This window comes from Tiliqua scincoides, chromosome 11, assembly GCF_035046505.1.
Source record: "Tiliqua scincoides isolate rTilSci1 chromosome 11, rTilSci1.hap2, whole genome shotgun sequence".
NCBI classification, from domain to species: domain Eukaryota; kingdom Metazoa; phylum Chordata; class Lepidosauria; order Squamata; family Scincidae; genus Tiliqua; species Tiliqua scincoides.
In genome coordinates, this window is record NC_089831.1 from 19,022,129 (window position 1) to 19,036,338 (window position 14,210).

A 14,210-nucleotide genomic window follows, 5' to 3' on the forward strand; every position below is an offset into this window, starting at 1 on the left:
CTGGTATGTTCTTGTCCATGACTCTCTCTGCAACTCCTTGGTCCCGACCTTTGGCTTCAGCTCTGGCTGTGCTCGTCTGTCTTGGCTGCTGGATTTCAGTCCTGGCTGGCTTCCCAGTCCCCCAGTTGTCGCCGATGGCTCAGCCCTGACAAGAGCACGTTGGAGGGTTTTCTGTTTGTCATCCGAACACGATGCTTATATAGCCATGACACCCTTGCCTCTGCTGAGAAGAGCAGTAACCCTGATGTTACAGGGCCCCTGCAAGTGGCTTCATGCATCAAACCCAGCTGGCAACGCTGGTCCTTAGCATTCCATTTTTACGAGAGGACACAAAGCCTCATGTGATAAGTATGTAATGGCTCTGAAATGACAGGCCGTAAAGGCCTGAAAGGAAGCAATCCATTCAGTTGCCACTTTTAAGTATCATCACGTCAGGTCACTGAGCAAGAGGCTGGACGTTTGAATGCCTTAATGGAGGTGGGTGTGGAACTTGGAAAATAAATCATGGCTGGCAGGACAGTGGAGTGAGAGAGCATTTGCAGATAAACAGTATGAAAGCAGGAGATGGGCTTACGCTACTCCATCTCTGCCACTGATGTATGATGTGGCCTTGGCCTTGTCATTTAACTTCCTACCTGCCCGATATCTGAGGTACAGAATGCATGTCAGCACTTGAGCTCTTTGTGGCTCAACCATCTCAGCCAGCCTCACAGATGGCCCAGCCCTGCTAAAAGCTAATAGACCTTTCCGCCTCTTATGTATTTTTAAAGCTCCCTTTTAAAGCCATTTAGGGTGAAATCCTAACCAATTTTCCATCACTGGCATAACTGTGTCAGTGGGGCACGTGCTTCATCCTGCATTTCGGGGGTGGATAGTCACGGAGGCCTCCTCAAGGTAAGGCAATGTTTGTTCCCTTACCTCGAAGTTGCATTGCCCTTACGTCGGTACTGGAAAGCCATCACCGCATCTTGGGGCAGTTCATTCCATAGATCGGGGCTTTTCAAACTTGGGCGTCATGATGCCCCAGCCTGTGGGCCCCGGCTACTTTCACCTTAAGGGGTGGGGGCAGCCTGGAGGCAGTGGCACAATCCCCAGGATCACTCCACTTCCACTTCTGAAGCTGCGGGGAGCCCTGCAGAAGGTTGCGCAGGGCTCCCCACACCCACGGAAGGCTGCAGGAGGCTCAGGTACGTGCAGCCAAGCCCCTGCAGCCCCCCTGAGCGGCGTGATCCTGGGGATCATGCCGCTGCCTTCCCCCTCCCCCGCTGCCTCCCCCTGCACCTGCCCCTGCAAGAACTTAGAGCGGCTCAAACTCTCCAAGAGAGTTTGAAAACTGCTGCCATAGATGATGTATTGCATTAAGAAGTACTTTTTTAATCTGTCCTGAATCTATTTGCAGTCAGTTCCATTGCATTTACTTGACTTCCAGTATAATGGGAGAAGAAGAAAAAGGTTTTCTTTCTCTCCAAATCCTCCATCCCGTGAGTAATTTTATAATCCTCTCTCTTGTCCCCCTGTTAGTCATTGTACTATTTCTAAACTTATTTTAAAAAAGCATTTCCCTATAGCGAAGGTGCTCCATGCAAACCCTTGAATGTTCTCATTGCTCTTTTCTGCACATTTTCTTGCTCAATGACATTTCCCCCCCCCCCAGGATGGGGCAACCAGAACTGCACTTACTATGCCAAATGAAGACTCTCCATAGAATTTTTTTTTTCCATTTGAGATTGTTTTGGAGGTTTGCAAAGAGCCCCGATGAGAGTGCTAAAAATAAAACCAACTCAAAATAACAAGGTGTTCTTTTCAGCTGAAATATAATGCATGCAGTCATTTAATGTATTTGTCATACCCATTCGGAAAAGCAAAATTGGTGTGTAGGATGAGTGACCTGCTTTCGCACGCCATATTTAAAATAATTAAAATGCTGTGACCCATGATTAGACTGTAGCTGCCTGCAATAATCTTTTCAGCATCCTACTTGTTTTGCCTTGCTGACGTGCTAAATGGCTGGCCAGTGTGTAGTTCATTAGGTGAAAAAGTGACAATATTTGCTCACATAAAACTTGACTTTCTGAAGATGCAATAGCTTCCCCCCGCAACCAAAAAAAAAAGTATGTGAAGGTTCTCTGTCCTAAGTTCCCCAGATAATTCAGAGAATTCTGTCTTGCATTTATCCAATAACATCCAAAATAATTCCCAAGTTAACATGCAGGAACAGTTAATTACTGGGGTCTGCAATTTCCTTGTCATTTCAAAGTAGTAGTGTGGGTGTCTGTTCTTTATAACATCAAGTGATTCTGCAAGCTGTGTGGATTGGAACCATGCAGAGGCCCGGAAACCTGGTCCTGGAATGGGTGAGAAGACTCAAAAGGACATTGGGCTAGAGAAGTTTTACTAATGATGGTCAAAACAGCTTCTGTTCACTTCTTCATGTTAGTCTCATGCCTTGAAAACAGTCCCCCTTTATCAGGGCAGCACACAATGTTCTTCTTCCCTGTTAGCCTCACAACAACCTCATGAGGGAAGTAGTGATGGGTCAAGGTTTCTCTGGAAGCTCCTTGGCTGAGAAGGGGTTTGCATTCTGGGAACCTAGTCTTGGTTAACACTACACTAGCTCTCTAAGGCCCAAATCCTAACCAACTTTCCAGCACTGGCATAACTGTGCCAATAGTGTGCTGCATTCTGCAATAGGGTGGCATTCACGGAGGCCTCCTCAAGATAAGGGAATTTTTTTTTTTTCTTACCTCAGAGCTGCATTGCCCTTACATTGGTGTTGGAAAGTGGGTTAGGATTGTGCCCTTAGGGTGCAATCCTAACCTCTCATGTCAGTGCTTTCCAGCACTGGCATAGCGGTGCCAATGGGGCGTGTGCTGCATCCTGCAGTTGGGTGTCACTCATGGAGGCCTCCTCAAAGTAAGGGACTGTTTGTTCCCTTACCTCAGAGCTGCATTGCCCTTACATTGGTGCTGGAAAGTGGGTTAGGATTGTGACCTTAGAAACTTAAGTTTAAAGACTTTAGGGCAAGAGTTCCCAAAGTATGTGTCATGATAACTTAGGGTGTCTCAGCACATTCACAGGGGCGCTGAGGGATGTCCCCGGTTGCTTCTCCTACATTTTCCCCCTGGACATGACCATCTTGGATCTTGCAAGATTTCATGAGATCCAAGGTGGTGGCACCCAAATCTCACAAAATTTGGTTAAGTCAGAAGGAGTGAAAAGCAAAATGGAAACACTTGTTTGTGTGGATGAGGTGGATTTTTCTACATAGTTTTTTTTTGGTCAAAGCTATAACATTGGCATTCGCTCAGGTTTTCTCCAGCTTGAGAATGTTATGTTGTCACGAGCTTTAACCCATTGCATGTGGATTCAAAGCAGTATGGGACCACAGGCACAGAAGAGAACAGGGGTGTGTAACATCCACCCCTGTCATTGGCATATTCTATGAAGCCTCTAGGATAGCCAGGCTTGGTATAAATGCTAGAAGCTCACCTAACTGACATTTCCTGTTCAGTAAATCAGTATTTTTTATCTGCTATGTTTCAGGCACAGGGTTTGGCCCACAGCAGGCTACAGACCCCATAGCTCTGGATTTGGGTACAGCCTCCCCAATTCCCAGCATGGTGCTTATAGGTTGCATGCATTTGTATAGCATAGAGCAGTGTTTCTCAAACTGTGGGTCGGGACCCACTAGGTGGGCCGCGAGCCAATTTTAGGTGGGTCCCCATTCATTTCAATATTTTATTTTTAATATCTTAAACTTGATGCTACCATTGTATGCGACTCATTTGGGGAAATGTTAACAGATCTGTACTTTTAACAGACTGCTAAGTATATTCTTTCAACAATGATTGTAAATGGGACTTACTCCTGGGTAAGTGTGGGTAGGAGAGCAACCTGGGATAGTTAAAAAATTTTCCTGCTTGATGATGTCACTTCTGGCCATGACATCACTTCTGGCGGGCCCTGACAGATTCTCATTCTAAAAAGTGGGTCCCGGTGCTAAATGTGTGCGAACCACTGCCATAGAGAACTCAAGTGCAGAACTCAACATCCCTGCTTCTCCTTTCTTAAATCCTGCAGAAAAACACAGGACCTAGAGAGACAGGAAAGGCTTGTGCTTTGCAGTTTCTAGAAAGAAGCCCCATTCTGCTCCTCCTAAACCAGAAAACTGGACAGACAGAAGGGAAGTGTCAGAACTAGGCTGCAGGCATCCATTGATAGAGAACTGGGAAGTCAGAAGCTATGGATTATGAGCCAGGAATCAGAAGCTGGCTACCATAAATGTTGTGGTTGCACAGACAAAGCCCAAGCTCATGCTGGAAGGCTCTCGAGGCCCTGACTGACTGTCTTGGGTCACTAATCCCCTTTTACAGCCATCCACACTAGGGGCCATGGCCACCTGCTGAGGCATCAGACCATCAATTAGCACTCTGCACTGTGAAGAAGTCTCTTCTTTTGTCTGTCTTGAATCTGCTGCCAATCAAGATAAGTGTCCCTAATACAGGGTGCCAACTGGTGGAAAGTCATAAACATCCGAGGGAATATGAGTGACTTTTTCACATCCTTAAACTGTCTGGTTCCATTGATTAAGTAATTGCTGAGTGGCGGCCTCAGGATTTGTTTTGAAAAGGTTTCACTCTTCGGGCGAGGGGAGCCAGCCTCACACTCTGCGCAACCTGTCAGCTTTGAAATACCAGCAGCGCTGCATCAGCAGTGACCGGCCAGGATTCGTTGGCACAGTTCTGTTTGTTTGCATACTTAAGCTGGTGTGTCTGTCGTTTCAAATAACACATCAGTGGTGAGTGAAATGGAATGCCATGAAGCCTTGTAAATTGGGCCCTCTGCCCCATTGCCTGGTAGGAGAAGCAATGGAGGCCTGCTGTTTGAGGTATTTTCCTGCCTTTAATTCACCATTCTTTTGCACAATGGGCTGGCAGGAAGCTTCTGGCTTTTAGAAATGGAGATTCCCCGCAAGTGCATAACATGTTGCTTTGTCCAATGTGAAAATCAATAAATACACTCACTGCAAAAAAAAAAAAAGGGGGGGGGGAGAGAATCTAATACACAGAAAAACTCAATGCGAGGCAATGAGGGAACAGTAAAAGCTCTCCTTTAGGGAATAATGGTTTGAAATGGAAGTCTGATAAAATAATGATTAAAAAAAATTTCTCTGGCAGTAAGTCAAAACCAAGCATACAGGAACACAGAGTGCTGAAAAGCAGGACCACAGACTTCTGTAGATTCCTGTTTTGTCTTTTGGAATGGAAGACTGCTAGTGCTGGACACATGGGGAGCATAGCAGTCTGGTTATTCAGTCTGGGGGAGTGGAGTAGCGGAAGAACTGTTAAAAAGAGGGTGTTTTTTTTTAAAAGCCTCTAAAATTTGTGCTGCATGTGCTTGAGGAGCTAATATTTTAAACAGGCAATAAATTTTTGTCAAAAGTAAATCTCACCCAAAACAACTTTTCTGGCGCCCTACTTTAACCAAAAGTTGTCACCTGTTCTTTGCAATTTTTTTTCAGCACTTCTTGCAAAAAAAGAAGTTATTTTTCATTGTCTTCACTCTCAATTCAGGGCCCAATCCTATCCAACTTTCCAGCACCGGTGCAACCTCAATGCAGCCCCGAGGTAAGGGAACAAATGTTCCCATACCTTGAGGAGGCCTCTGTGACTGCCTCCCCACCACAGGATGCAGTGCATACCCCATTGGCACAGAAGTACCTGCACCAGAAAATTGGATAGGATTGGGCCCTCAGTCTATCAGATGTCATTGTCAGAATGGCAGATCTGTGACAAAAACTTTAAGAAAAAAACCCCAAGGGCAATATAGTCTCGCCCTTAATTTATCCTCAGTGACAACATCATATAAACAAACCTGATTCAGAATTGTGATGCAATTCTGTTCACAGAATTGAACAGAATCACCCAACTTGGGATCACCCAAATTTAAGATGAAAAATTCTAAGAAGTCCAAAATTCATTATCCAAAATATGTTGGATTCTTCTTGTGGCTTTTAGCCATTCCTGTATATAAAGAGTTTTGCCAATGCACCTTCTTCTGGTATAATCCTGTACTTTGAGGAGAACTATACGTTTCACATCCTTGTCGTGTCTTAAACAACCTCAGCACAAGGAAGATGAAATTCCTCATCAGTGGTGTTGCTGGGGGGGGGTGTAGGCTTACCAGGTGATGCACATGGGTGGGGGGTGACAACACTACTGGTCAAAATTTTTAATATCTTGGTAATTTTTAATATTACCATCATGTTATATATCATTCAATGTGTAATTTCATGCTGAATGCAATGAAACAATATCTCTAGTCTATCATATTTTAACAAAAAAGGGGGGGCTGGGCAATGGTGCATCACCACACCTGCCGTCTGGGGTATTGCCCCACCCATTGCATGGGAAGAGGTCCATCTTGAGGGTGATGCATTGGCATCCCACACTGGGTGTCGCAAACCCTAGTGAAGCTACTGTCCCCCATATAATCAGAGAAGCATACCTGTCGCTATCCCCTTCCAGACTTAGCAGTTCCAATGCCTTGCTCACTAGGTGGGAAGAAAGGGGTTAATCTTAAAATTTGATTTTGTTATTAAGAATTGAGGGCAAGAGAACCTCTTCAGTTGAAACTGATTAGGAGCAGTTGGGCTGTCACCACTCTTGATTTTATGATAGTCCTATAAAGAGCAGCCGGTAAATCATTGAAACAGATTCTGGTTTTGCAGCTCTGTGAACTGGGACTGCATATCAAATAAGGGACACTTTTATTAAGCTTCTGCCTTTAGAGCCTTCCAAAATGTAAGAAATATTGGGGTTTGGCATCCCAGGAGGCAGTTCCTCTCCCCCCCCCCCCATTCCCAATGTCTGTTGTTTGAAGGGAGGTGGAGGTCAGCTCTAGTCTAGCAGTTGGATGTATGGAAAATTGCAAAGTGTCCCAGAGATCTCTGAACAGAGTCCCAGTTGTGGGTCCAGTCCATAGTCAGTAAATTGTGCTCAGACCCTTTCTGACATGTTGAAACTGGTGACGGACATGCTCTGGGAGAATGGAAGATGGCGTGGCAGGAAACTGTGCCCAGCAAGGGAGAACTTTTAGGCTTCCAAATAACTTCCTGGGGGGAAAATTCATCCATCACTGCAAGCCACTGCAGATAGATGGGGGTTAATCTTGTAGCAATGAATTCTGTATTAGCTAGAGCAGAAATGTGGGTGTATGGGGGGAAAGCATTAATGATGCCGCATAGCCTTGTCCATAGGCAGCTTGGATTGAATCCGGTCCCCGGCGGTGTTTGTACGAAGTGCAGATTTCCTCTGTGGCCTTGGGCAAATTGCTTGTAGCTCTTGTGCGTGAGCTTCATTTTTTTTCTGTAGAGTAGGACTAGATAGTTTGCCACTTCACAAGGATTGGGGGTTTAAATCTATCTTGCAAGACCCTTTGGTGATGAGAAGGATAATAGAAATTCAGTAGCTCTGACAAATGTCCCACATAGAAGAGAATGCTCCTTTTCAGGCCATGTAAATCTCAAGGATGGTCAATGATGGAACCTTTGCAAAGTGGGGCGGCCAAGGCCCCAGGAATCTAAAAAGCCCTGCTCAGCTTAGAACAATCTTTGGTCAAATGCCATGCTCTCTTGGCACATAGAAGACCAGTAGGGATAGTGAATTAAGGTTTGTAGAACTGAGCAACTGAAATATAGTACATGCTTCTTTAGATCAGTGTAGGGCATGCAGAAGGTTCAAGATTCAGTGTTTCTGCCATCTCCAATTAAAAGTTTTCAGGTTGCAGAGCTGGAAAGACCTCGGCCTCAAACCTTGAAATGCTCATAAGAACATAAGAAGAGCCCCGCTGGATCAGGCCAAAGGCCCATCTAGTGCAGCTTCCTGTATCTCACAGTGGCCCACCAAATGCTTCAGGGAGCACACAAGACAACAGACACAACCTGCATCCTAGTGCCCCCCCCCTTGCATCTGGCAATCAGAGGCAGCCTGCCTCTCAAACCAAGAGCTTGCACATACCTACTATGACCCGTAATGAACTCCTGCCAGTCTCCTGCTGCCAGAACTCCTGCTCCTGAAAGTCCTGAGTAGACAACGTGCTGCCTTTATCCCAAGTTAGAGGGATGGTGGCGCAAGGGTAAACCTTCTCTATAGTAACATCTCAGTTATAGAATTCCCTTCCAGAGGAATTAAGAACTACGCCATCCCTCATGGCCTTATGGTGAGGGATAAAAACTTTCCTGTTCCGTCTAGCACAGGGGTTTCCAAAGTTTTCAGCAGGAGGGCCACATCAGCTGTCTTGACACTGTGTCAGGAGCGGGGGAAAAAAAGAATTAATTTACATTTAAAATTTGAATAAATTTACATAAGTTTACATAAATTAATATACTAGAGGTGGAATTTATATGAATGAATGAAGGTCTTGCAATAGCTCAAGGCCTATAGAAGGTCTTGCACAAAGCAAGGCTGACCTTTTCTTTGCTGCCGCTATTTCATCACAGGCGTGAAACAGCCAGCAGTGGAGGGAGCCCGCATCCCACAGCTCATGCAAGAAGTCAAACAGTCACCCTCACACCGAGAGAAGTTGCATTGGGCCAGTGCAGGCTCCAGCAAGTTTCCAGAGGGCCAGAGGCTCATTGGAGGCTGGAGTCTCCCTGAGGGCCGCATTGGAAGTCCTTGAGGGCTACAAGTAGCCCCAGGGCCAGGGTTTGGGCACCCCTGGCAAGTGTTTGAGTGATGCTTTGTTGTCTGACTTGTTGTCTGTGTCTTGGTAATAATGCTATATATATAGTTATATATAACTATATAACCCTCCCTAATAGTTTTACTGTTCCTGTTTTAATGTTATTTATTGTTTTACATATTTTGCATTTTAATGTGGTATTTGTAAGCTGCCTTGGGCATTTGTTTCAGCATAGGAAAAGTGGAATAGAAATCTTTTAAATGAATGAATGAATAAATGAATGAATGGGCTGATTTAGTACAGACAGCTTTGTAATTTATCACTTGGGTTGGTGTCTAAATCCACCTTACTCAGAGCAACATGCCTTACCATTGAGGCCCCCCCCCACCTAAGCCAAGCCTGCATAACTTCAGTCTGAGCAAGCCAATGCAAACCACCAGCAATGGATTTGTAACCTGAAAACTTTGACAGTTCTTGACAACTCAGCTTGACAGCTATGTGCAGTGCCCAGCTGATGGTGAGAGTTTATTGAGCCTTTTGTTGGTGATCTGCATCCAGTTTAGTGGACTATAAGTGATACTATCCTGTCCCATGTTCTACTTTGTGGCCTTGAAATTCCTACTTACTCCCTCCATGAGTGTCAAATAACCAAGCAACCAATGACTTCAGCGTCTCGGACCCTTCCTCACTCTCCCCTCACAAAGTAAAAGCAAACTTACTTTTATGATTTTACTAAGACAAAGGTGGTTCCCCCCTTCATATTTTTCTTATCTGCATAGGAAACGCTGCCAGTGTTTTAATTTAATCCCTAAAGTACTTTCTCTCCACCTCTCCCACTTTCGCTTGACCTCCTCACTCTGGAGATGAGCAAGAAGGGTGTCAGTACAAAGACAACAAAAGAGGGATAATGAAGGGAATGTCAAGCCTTGGGAAATGAGTTTTCAAGAGTAACAAATTCCATTGAAAAGTGAAGGGGAGTGAGAAATGCAGGAAAAATCAGTCATATTGTTGAAACTTCAAACGTTGGCGTTGACCCCATTTCAAAGAAACCCTGTATCATTATTTCTTTCTTTTCTTTTTTTCTGTTTTAGGTAAGTGACAATTTTTTCTGCTCCTTCCTAAAGCTCAGTTTTGTGTGGGCTTTTTTTCCCCCTTCAAGTGGCTAAAACCAAAATGAGAGATTTGCCATGAACAAGCAAAGCAAAGAGGACAAATGCAAGGGAAGAGGTGGATCAGAAGAGGATTGCTCAGGTAGGCACCTCCTTTGCTATTGCTGAGATTCCTTTGAGGAAGAGTTCTTGAAACAGCTGTTGGGCAGAGTAGTACATTGCATGAAGAGAGAGAGAGAGAGAGAGAGAGAGAGAGAGAGAGAGAGAGAGAATTTTCAAATGGTCGGTGTTGTTTGCTTTTTTTTAAAAAAAAAAATTGCAGACGATTCCAGCAGCAGAATTTGAGGTTGACAGCTGGATTTGTTTTGGTGCTCCACAGTGGGCAGAGAAAAGAGATGAGAACACTGAATAAGTGCTGAGGCCCTGGAACAGCAAAGAAAAATGCTTGTGTAGCGGGGATTGTGTTTCTTGTTCTGCTTTCTCATGCAGTTATGAATATGCGGCTAAGGTTTGTATTAATAAGATGGAATATTTATGGCTTGTTTCCTTCTTTCTTTCTATATTTTAAAGGGCTTCCCCAATTATGAACTTTTGTGTATTTTTTTTAAGTGACAAACAATAGTGCATAATAATGGGAGTTTGTGAGTTCAAAACTGAATGGCTCCGATAAATGAAAATAACAACAGAATTTATATGGCTATTTCAACAACATTTAAACGCTGGGATGGTGACAGTGCTGAGGCCAGAGGGGAAAATATGCTGGCACTTAGAGGAATCTGAAAGGGCATTGAGTGATAAGCATTGGGCGAAATGGTGATGGGTTACCCCCAAAGCATGGCTCTAGGCTTGGTCTGTTAGGGGTCACACTTGTTGGTAAGTGCAGTTGGTTGCCATTCTCTTCTAAACTACCAAGCTACTTCTTGGTAGAGTCCCCCCAAAGCCATGAAAAATTTCATAACTGGCATTGTGCAAAGATTCCTCAGTGCCCTTTTCTGCCAGCTATACTTGCCCAAGTGATTCTTAAATTGTGGCCAATGACATGTTTGTCAGTGGTTCCCAAACTTCTACTTAGAAGGTGGGAATCACATAAGTATTTGTGGTGACAGTGGTGGTGATGGCAGCACAGCGATTATGCTGCCATCACGATCAAGGGATTTTTTAACATACCTGGGGGGGTAGCGCCAGCCATCTGGAGTATGTGGAGGCTCACAGCCCCCACCCCCAGGCCTCCCCACTGCTCAAAAAGGCTCCTTGCTGTGATCACGACCCACTTCCAGGTTCATGATCATAAACTGGAAGTGGGTTGCGATCACAGCAAGGAGCCTTTCTGAGTAGCAAAGAGACCCACAGAGGGGGCTGTGAGCCCCCTGCATCCTCCAGATGTCTGGTGCTACCCACAAAGTATATTAAGAAGACCTTTATCGCAGCCGCAGTGCAATCACTGTGGTGCCATTGCTGCAGTCATTCCTTGGCCACCCCTTTTACGGGGGAATGGCCTCCCTCTGGTTCTCCTGGTGGGTCGCAATCCACCACTTTGGAAACCACTGATGTTAGTTATTCCTGGAGTGCTTTCAGGCTGACCCTGCGAGTATAACCAAAATAAGAGAGTAAAAATGCTTGAGGCCTTTTCCAGAAGCAGTAGTGAGTGAAAGCAGATTAAAAATTCTGCTCTTTCAGCACTCCACTGCAGGTGTACTGAATACGCAGGACAAAGGGAAAGAAAATGCACTCGGTCTTTAGAAATAATAGCATTTTGTCTATCAAGCATCTCAGTGGCATGTAGCAGACACAAGTCTGTCTACCTGCTGCTATCACCACTTTGGCTTATTCCTTCACCCTAGCTGTTTTGTACAGCTGTATCAGAGGAAACTGTATTTTAGTTCGGAAACCACTTTGTGCTGTCTTCCTCGTGGTGGTCTCAACCTGAGCACGAGAGGATATGATATTCTGCCAAGGATAAAAATGGCAGTTGGCAAACAATGCAACATGTTGCAAGAACTAGTTATTAGACTGCTTATGTAAACCAAAGCCTAGCTGTAATCACCTGCCCTGCTTTATAACTACACCCGATGATATGCCCAGACAGCACCCTAGTGAGCTTGAAAAAATAAAAGTAAAATGTATCATACTGAGCAGGAGTTCTCAATCTTTCCAGAGCTGAGACCTACCTTGTCCTGCACGGTGGTCGAAAAGCTGGTGCCCAGGATAACTCACAGGTGCCTCCAGGGGCCACTTCCAAGTTGTGCCAGGCTGGCAACCTACTCTGTTGGCCTCCGCAGGCCTCAGAATGGGCTCCAGAAGAGTCCGAAAGCTACTTCCAGTCGAATTGGAAGTTACCTCTGAAAATCAGAAGTAGACTCTGGATACTTCCGTGAGCCATTCTGAGGCCCACGGAGGCCAACAGAGTGGGATGACAGCCCAGCGCAACTTGGAAGAGGCCCTTGGAGATGCCTGGGTAGTCAGTGGTTCTATGTTTAAAGGCTCTGGAGGCAGTTACCTAATTTTCAGATGCCAAGGGGTCTGAATGGCTATAATGGTGATTGAGCAACAGTGGTCCCCCCAGCTTGTTTAACCCTTAATGCACATCGCCTAATCTGCCCTGTCAGTTTTGCGAACCACCAAAAATTGGGCCAAGACCTACTAGTGAGTCCTGGACCCATAGCTTGAGAACCGCTAAGTCATTTTGGCCAGCAACATCACAGGACCAGCACCCCTCCCCTTTCCAAAATGGCTCCAATTTGGAGCTGAATACTCCTGGGGTGGACATGAGGGTCCAGCTCACAACCCGCACTTTTGGAAACCCTGATGTAGAACAGGGGTCTCCAAACCCTGTCTCGCAGACCACAGAGGATTTTATCTGGCCCGTGTGGTTCCCCAGCCTCTCTGGGCTAAAAATAGCTCAAAAGACACACTTTCAGGTCTCCCAGAATGGATACATATCACATTCAAACACCAGAGGTGCTAAATGGAATGGAATGGAATGATTCCATTAGTGACTGAATGCAGTATATACAGGTACGCATGCTTTTTTCAATCCTTTTTCAAAACCCATTCCCCCCTCTTCCTGTGCAAGTCCCCTCCTCCTTATTGTCCCCAGTAAGACTCCACCCACTTATTGCATTCAATCAAACTCTCAGCACGTCAGTTCTCCGTATATTTATGATCTATTTATTTCCCAGCTCTCGACACTGTGTCAGATATACAATGCTACAGAAACTATATAAAAGTTTGGAGACTCCTTTTGTAGAGGATGCCTCATCAATGGTCAATTTATGATCTATTTATTTTCCAGCTCTCGACACTGTGTCAGATATACAATGCTACAGAAACTATATAAAAGTTTGGAGACTCCTATTGTAGAGGATGCATCATCACTGGGATTGACTGGGTTCCCCTGTCCTTCCATAATTTTAGTAGAACTTGTCTGTGTTCTTACATCATAATGTTGCCCCTGCTCTGCATTATTGGCTGGCACTGTCAACTAGCATAGGGGGAAGTTAAGAACACCAAACTTCATAACACTGATGTGTGGGTGGGTTCTACTGTGTGGTATCAAAGGCTGGAGAGTCTTTGAAGGTCTCCAAGGAAGCTGCACATTTAGCTTCATGTTTTGTTTGGCCCCAGTCATGATCCTGAACCTCTGCTGTTTTTGCAGGAGTCTCTCTTACCATTGGAAGAGTGGCTTAGGGCACTAGTTAATTCTGCCATCTCGCTGCTATGTTTCTTCTGAATCTTATCTACACTCTCAACGTGGGCTGTTTCTGACAGGCAGCTGCTACCGAGCATGACTTCACAGCTGACACATTGAAGGAAAACTGCTGGTTGAAGTACTTTCTAAACATAAAAAGACGTTTACTACACAGCGTGATTGAACCACTCTAACTGGGAAACAACCAGTTGAATTTGGTTACCGCCCCCCCCCATGGGACATAATTCCCTTTTCACATAATTGGGACATACTTTCCTTAAGTTGATATTCTTTTCCATGTTTAGAATTGCCAACTCTGGCTGAAGCTATTCTTGGAGGTTTTCCCCACATGGTATAATACAGTGGGCTCTCTTCCTCTGAGGGTTTGGCATCTACAGATTTCAGTTTCTCCAGATGCTGAGCCCACAGCTGGAGGGCATCAGAGAACCTTGTGAGCACTACCTGAAGGCACGTCTGGTTTGTACTTCTTGCACTTCTCCACCACAGATTTAGGGCCCAATCCTAACCAACTTTCTGCTAATGAGTCATGCTAGTGAGGTGTGCACTGCATCTTGCAATGCGCGAGGCAGCCACAGAGGCACCCACAAGATAAGGTAATGTTTTTTCCCCTGACTTCAGGGGTACATTGCAGCTGCATCAGCTCTGGAAAGTTGGACAGGATTGGATTTGTATCTGTGGGGGATCCTGGAATGGATCCCCACAGAGGGCCC